This window comes from Myotis nattereri (genome assembly GCF_964212035.1).
Source record: "Myotis nattereri genome assembly, chromosome: 18".
Lineage (NCBI taxonomy): Eukaryota > Metazoa > Chordata > Mammalia > Chiroptera > Vespertilionidae > Myotis > Myotis nattereri.
Window position 1 is genome coordinate 3,543,092 of NC_138093.1, and position 7,298 is coordinate 3,550,389.

Genomic DNA, 7,298 nt, shown 5'->3' on the forward strand with positions numbered 1-7,298 from the left:
CCCACCTCCAGTGGACTTCCATCTGAAGCTTGAAGAACGTTCTATTTTTTTTTTAATCCTCGCCTAAGGATATTTTCCCATTGATTTTTAGAGAGAGTGGGAGAGAGAGGGAAAGACAGAGAGATACGTCGATGTGAGAGAAACACATCGATTGGTTGCCTTCTGCACGCACCTTGACCAGGCCCTGGGCCAGGGAGGAGCCTGCAACTGAGGTACGTGCCCTTGACCAGAATCGAATCCGAGACCCTTCGGTCTGCAGGCTGATGCTCTATCCAGAGCCAAACCGGCCAAGGTAAGAATGTTCATTTTTGAGCCACAAGTTTGAAAGCAGCTATCATCATCATCATCATCATCATCATCATCATCATCATCTCTTATTTTCCCTCGTGTATTATAAAAGCATCCCCTCCCCCACAAAAAACGGTAAACTTAGGTATTTTATTGAATTAAAACACACACACACACACACACACACACACACACACACACACCATGAAAGACATTTCCTTACTTGAGTGGTGCTTTATCTAAACACCTTGCCCCCAAATCATGGCTAGGTCCCGGTCCTCGCATACAATTCAGCCTCAGTGATGTGCGTTCCCACTTCATATAAACACGGGTTAGCACAAGGTCTGCGCTTGTTCCCTCGGCACTTGGAATTCACATTTTTGAACACTTTTAACTTTCTGGGTTCTGTGAAAGGAACGTTTTGAAGGCATTTTGGCAGGTGCGCTGGCGAGCTTCACTGAACCCATTCATGAGTACAAGGGCGCCTTCTGCACTGGTTGCAGACCAAATCTAAGGGGAAGCTCACTGGGTAAACACTCCTGTTTACTTGTCATGGTAAATCATCCGATTTACGGTTCAACGAGTTCACTGTACACAATCATTTTGTGTGATAAATAAATTAATGAGTGGCATATAGGGGCCAAGACAGACGGTCGCTTCAGGACAATGGAACACTGTGAGGCTTTACATAATGTGAATTATAATTTGTGTCGCTATACATTGCAATTAGCATCATCACCATCATCATCATCATCATCACCGTTTTACTTTCATGTGGAACAGAAGTGCTCCCAGAAAATGAACATGAACATACACCTCATGGAGCAGCGATGCTAGCTATGCCCTTGTATTTGCCAGGGTTCTCCAGGGAACCAGAACCAACGGGTTGTGTGTGTACACAGATTTATTTTCAGAAATTTGCTTACCTGGTGGAGGAGGCTGGCAAGTCCAAAATCTGTAGGGTGGGCTGGCCGGCCGGAGAACAGGGGGGAGCCGGTGAAGGCCTCTGCTTCAGAATTCCTGTCTTTTCTTCTACTCGGCCTTCAACTAGTTAGAGGAGGCCCGCCTACAACAGGAAGGGCAAGCAGCTTGACTCAAATTTAAATGTTAATTTCACCCCAAAACACCCTCACAGGCACATCTAGAATAATATTTGGTCACAGAGCTGGGCACCACAGCCCAGCCAAATTGCCACATAAAATCAATCACCAGACCCTTCCTTAATTGTAATCAACTGCAATGCGACTTTTAACATTGGGCCGGAAGGGTACACCCGTGAGGGACAGCACTGGGTGCAGCAAGTCACTACCCAGGAGAGACCGGTCAGATGCCCGTCCCTGCCTCCGTCACGTCTGCTCTGCTGGACAGAGCATGTGCAAGGCATTCACCTCCACCCCGGCCACCCCTAATCTCCACCCCTGCTCTAGTCTACATGACCTGGTGTCTGGTCCCATAAGAAGGAGGAGAGGGATGGATGATGGCCATGAGTAACCAGCAGAGTCGACCATATATCTAAATGTGAGTTAACAATTAGATATGAACGTGTGTGATTGTGTGCACTTGTGTACATGAAGAACATATTTAGAGGAAATCGTAGGTAGTGTAATTCACAGCTTAAAACCTGTTAGTACTGCAGCCATCCATCAGCTCCTGTGGTCACACATTACAGCTCTGCCAGCAAGGATTTTCTTTACGTCACAAGGCAACTAGATTCGTTTGGATTAACTCTGAAAAAAGGAGATGCTGTTCAGACTCTCCTTGATTTTAACTTAGCAGAAGTAAAGACTCTCAATAATTCTCTTTCTCACTCTTCCATTATTACAATGTTCTTGAGCCTCATGACTGATACTGCTAATTCTAATTCTTCTCTAATGTACCTAATCTGCTATAAAGAATTAATAGTTGGATAAGCCAGTGAGGATTTTTCAGCTTCCTTGCTGTCAGCATCCTATGGAAGTGTCTGCCAGTGATATTCTTAAATTGAAACATGATATGAAAATCTGGTAAGTGATTACTTAATGAAATATGTAAATCTGAACTTGACTGGATTGTTGTCAAATTTAATTGCAAGACTGAGCTTTCAACAAAATTTAAAAGTTACAACAACATGATAATAATCAAACATTATTTAATTATGACAAAGTTGATCACTCATTACAATAATAGCAGCTAGCATTCATTGAGCTCTTACAGGCACTTTACATATATTATGTCATTAAATCCTCACAGAAATTCTTGAGCTTGATATTATAATTATTTTATAGGTGAGTTTCAGAGAAGTGAAGCGATTTCTCAAGATCACAGAACTAATAATGAGTTTTCCTTCAACCATTTATGCCTATCTCTGTATAGATATAGATATATAAATATATATAGATATAGATACATATATCTATGTCTATATGTAGATATAGATATAGATATAGATATACACAGATAGGCATAAATGGGGGGAAGAGAGGGAGGGAGAGACGGAGGGGGGTAGGGAGAGAGAAACATCATTGGTTGTCTCCCCCACGCACCCAGTCCAGGGACTCAACCCGCCACCTGGGCATGTGCCCTGACCAGGAATGGAACTGGCAACCTATAGGGTGCATGGGACGGCACTCAACCAACTGAGCCACACTGGCTGTGGCTATAACTTATTATCTTAAACATAAATATGCTTTTCTTCATTTATCCATTTTTTCTAAGAAACAATAATCCAGACTGTTCTCCTATAAGTTATAATGCCCTCACTAACAGGGGTTACAATGCACAAGAAGTCACTCTAGAAACTGGGGACAAAGGCACAAAAGGGAAGCTGTGGTCCATTGTCCCCAGGGCTCTTCATTCTGACAGGTTAAGAACATGCACCCACCAACTGAATGGAGGCGGGCTGCCCATTTTTACCCTTCAACTTTTCATTTCTCTACTGGTCGCTGCAAAACTACACAATGGAGGTTCTTAGAATTGTTCATAAATCAAAAATAGGTACCTGCATAAAGAACCAAAGAGATAATCTAAGAATAAACTAGATCCATGAGTTGGGATTCTTTTGGTAGCTACTGCCGGGAAATGCAAAGAAGGTGGGTGTCGGAAGGGAGGGAGCCTGGCCAACTACAGGAGCTGGTGGGGGAGCTGTGTGTCAGGAGAGAAACCAGCCGACCCCAGGGCCAACGTTCAGGCTCCGCTCCTTGTGGAGGCCCTGTTCTGGGCCACGCTCCCTCCTTAACAACACGCCTCGCTGTTTCCAAGCCACGCAGCGCCGTATCACTAAGCCCAGCCTTGAGGAGCCCAGCCAATCACAGCGGGCTTTCATTGGACTGTCTGCTGCTCCCATGAAACCAGGTCAATGGCTGGACCGTGATGGCTTCCAGCCAATGAGTCTAGCCCTGAAGTAAACAGAGGTAGCTCAATGCAAACCCCATGGCTGAGAAACAGGATGGGAGCAAGTTACCCCTCTGAATGTTCAGAGATTTTTGCATATTTCTTTGATAGGGGGGTAGACTTTATTTTACATGAGCTAGGTTGCCAGTTTGCTTAATCCTAGATAATCGAGGTATCGCTGGATAATTGTACTGACCAAAATCATTAATTTGGAAAACAAATATTGACTAAATGTCAGCTTCTGTTGTTTAGATGTACCATGCAGATTACCTAGAAGACAACAATAATTTGTTTTTGATCTTATGAAACAGGTATTTTCTCTGACTTAATACACTGTAATATACAATCTGGCTAAAACTATCTAAGAATAGGTAAAAGCTTTTGAAAACTTCACAGATAGAAGGAATCTTATGCTACTCCCTCCTTTTTGCTAAAAATAGAGAAAAAAATACTTTCACATGCCTTTTGATTAAGAAGCATATACACACATTTAATCAATTTCAATTGACTGGTATTTATAAAATTAATTTTCAAAAGCCTCAAACTTCGATCATTTAGAGGTTATCTCATTTATAGACTCTTCAACACTTTCATTTCTTTCTTTTATACCAGGTGCCTGTTGGTAATGTTGCTAAAAAAGGTGCAATTAAACAGGCACAATAGCAGTTTCTTTTCCCAAAATGGCACACATTGCAAGCTAGTAGAGAACGAAAATGGCACGTGCCTCACACCCATGTAAGTGAGCAATAATTAGAAGAAGAAGAAGAAGAAGAAGAAGAAGAAGAAGAAGAAAAAAGACAAAGTTCTTGCTCAAGAATAAAGGACAGAGGGCATAAGATAGAATATAGCTCATGTTCCAGCCATAATCATGGTAGATTTTGGAGCCAGCAGGTGAAGGTCTGTGGTTGAAAGGAGTAAGAAAACTCTAATAATAATCCTATAAGAGACCTTTCTGACCACTGTGTTTCAATGGGAAATTATGAACATTGTAACAAGGTGTCAGTGGAATGAGAGAAATGCTAGATGTATCATATGTAGAGCATGCCCACTGACCTCTATCCAGTCTCCTGTGTGCTCTGGGCTCTGCCTGAGACTGTGCTCAGCGGGCAGCTGCAGCCTCTGACCAGGGCCTGTACCAGGGCCTGGGGCCTCTGACCGGGTCGAGGAGCCAGCAAAAGTTTTCTCTGGAAGCCCTGAGTGGTGGTTCCTGCCCACAAGGACCGCATGGAGCCTCAGGCTCCGGGATTTTGAAATCAAACACTGACAAGTGCGGCTGGTTTGAGTTTGGTTGCAGTTTGGATGCTGAAGGGATCTTAAGAGCTCAGCAAATATGGATGTGTGTGGCTTTCTTTGGCTTTTTCCATTTGGAAAGAATGTCCAGAGAAAGGGAAAATGGCATCAATTGGTCCTTAAGTAAACAGAAGTAAAGGAGAAATTTCTAGAAATGGAAGAGTTGAAACTTCAGCACGTCCAGTTATGTACGCCTCTTGCCGGCTTTGGGGTTAATGTGTCCAGGATTTGATCTCTATTGAACAGAACGCCAAGGACAGAAGTGCCCATAGGTGCCCTTGGCCAGGTCTCGGGCCTGCCCTGCTGGGGGTGAGCGGGACACCCGGGGAGCAGCCTCGAGAAGGGACACATTGCTCTTTCCCCACAGACATGCAGGCAACGGATTCACTTGTGACTCGGAATCCTAACGGGCCTCACCCGGCTGTCACAGCAGCCGGGCCACATTCAGCCAGTGTCTGTGTGTGCCGGGTAAAACCTTAAAAAATGAAATAAAAATAAATAAATACAATGAAAGATGAGCTAGTCAGAGGGCAGAGCTCATGATGGAATGAAGAATAAAAATAGGCAATTCTTATTTCTGATTAAACTTTCATCTTCCTATCATTCTACCAGTCTAAAAACCATGCACTGTCTAGTATATGACACTTTCCCGTCTTAGTTCCTGGGGGCTTAAGCAGCATTTGCCTTGCCTGGGACAAGCTTGCCATCTAGTGACCGTGACTGATAACTGAGAATATGCAGCTGACTTCAGTGCACACACAGGCATGCACTGTTACCTCGACTTAAACCATTCTTTTTTAAAAATGTATTTTCAACAACAATTTAGAGAGTGCCTGTTATGCGCTGGGGTCTGGAGCTACAATGGTGGGAGAAAATAACACGGTTCCTTAAAATCTAGTGGGGAAGACAAACATCACCCATATAATCAGCAATTACAAGTAAAAATAACAAAGAGAACAACTCTAGGGCAGATTCATTAATTTAATACTGAATAACAAGCCCATGAGGAAGACGGTGTCTTCGTTTTACAGATCAGAGAACTTGGCAGGGCAGTTAAGGAACTCCCCCTAAGTCACACAGCAGGACAGGCATATAAACCGAGGCAGTTTCACTTCCAAAGCTGTGCTTTTAACTACCTCTGAATGCAAAACGGAAACCCTGATACATGCAAGCAAGATAAAGAAAAGATTGGACGTCTGGCCTGTGTGGCTCAATGGCGGAGCATCGACCAGTGGACCAGGAGGTCACGGTTAGATTCCCAATCAGGACACATGCCAGGGATTTGGGCTCCATTCCCAGTAGGGGGCTTGCAGGAGGCAGCTGATCAATGACTCTTTCTCATCATTGATGTTTCCAGCTCGCTATCTCCCTTCCTCTCTGAAATCAATAAAAGTATTTTTTTATAATCGCACTAGGTACAGTGAGGGAGAGCAGACCGCAGGGTGTGTGCAGTGGGAGTAAGGAGACCCATTGGAGGGGTACGGCAACATTCCAGGTGGATAATGAGTAAGTGCACGAATCAAATCAAACTTACAAATAACCGGAATACACAGGAAACCGTGTGGTACCAGAGGAAGAGGTATACGGGAACTTAAAGGCAAGGACCCCAAGGGCCCCTTTGGATGAAGATCAAGATCATTAGGGGGGTGCATGTGCCGCATGTCTAAGTGAACAGAAGCAAGAACACCCCGGTGTCTTCAAGCAAGAGAGCTCTGCTTCACTGCTGCACACGGTGAATGCAGGAGTGAAGCGTGAATTAGTCAAGAAATGAGCCGGGCCTGAGCGCCCACCCGGCTGCTGTGTGCACAGTGACCCAGAAGACAAAACACGTGTGTTTCGACCCTTTGTTCCTTACACCGAGTTCTCCTGCCTGCGTGGACCTCGCTGAGGTGCAAAAAGAACTTGCTGTCTCCGAGGTATCCTATCCCCACAGTAAACCCACACCCACAAGCGCACCCTGCAGCCTCCTCTCCAGGCAGGAGCGGGAAGCCCGACGGCGCGACCGACTGCGCAGGCGCCACGCCCCTGCCGGCGCCCCGGTCCGCTCCCCGGCCGCACATGCGCATCAGACTCCTCCTGTCGGGCTTCCCTCCTCCTTCCTCAGCTCGATTGAGTATTGCCTCTCTGTTCCTTCTTTGACAACTTTTTAAATCCTCACACTCTGTCGGGCACATTTTCGTTTTTAATACCTTCCGCAGCCGCCTGGAATCCTAATCTCGTTCCTTTCCAATCACGGCAGAACCACGCCCTCCAGTCCCAGGAACCGCCCTCCAAAGTGTCACTCTCGCGAGCGTCTCGCGAGAAGGCGCCCACCTCTCGCGGTATTTCCGTGCTACCAGAATCCTTCGCGC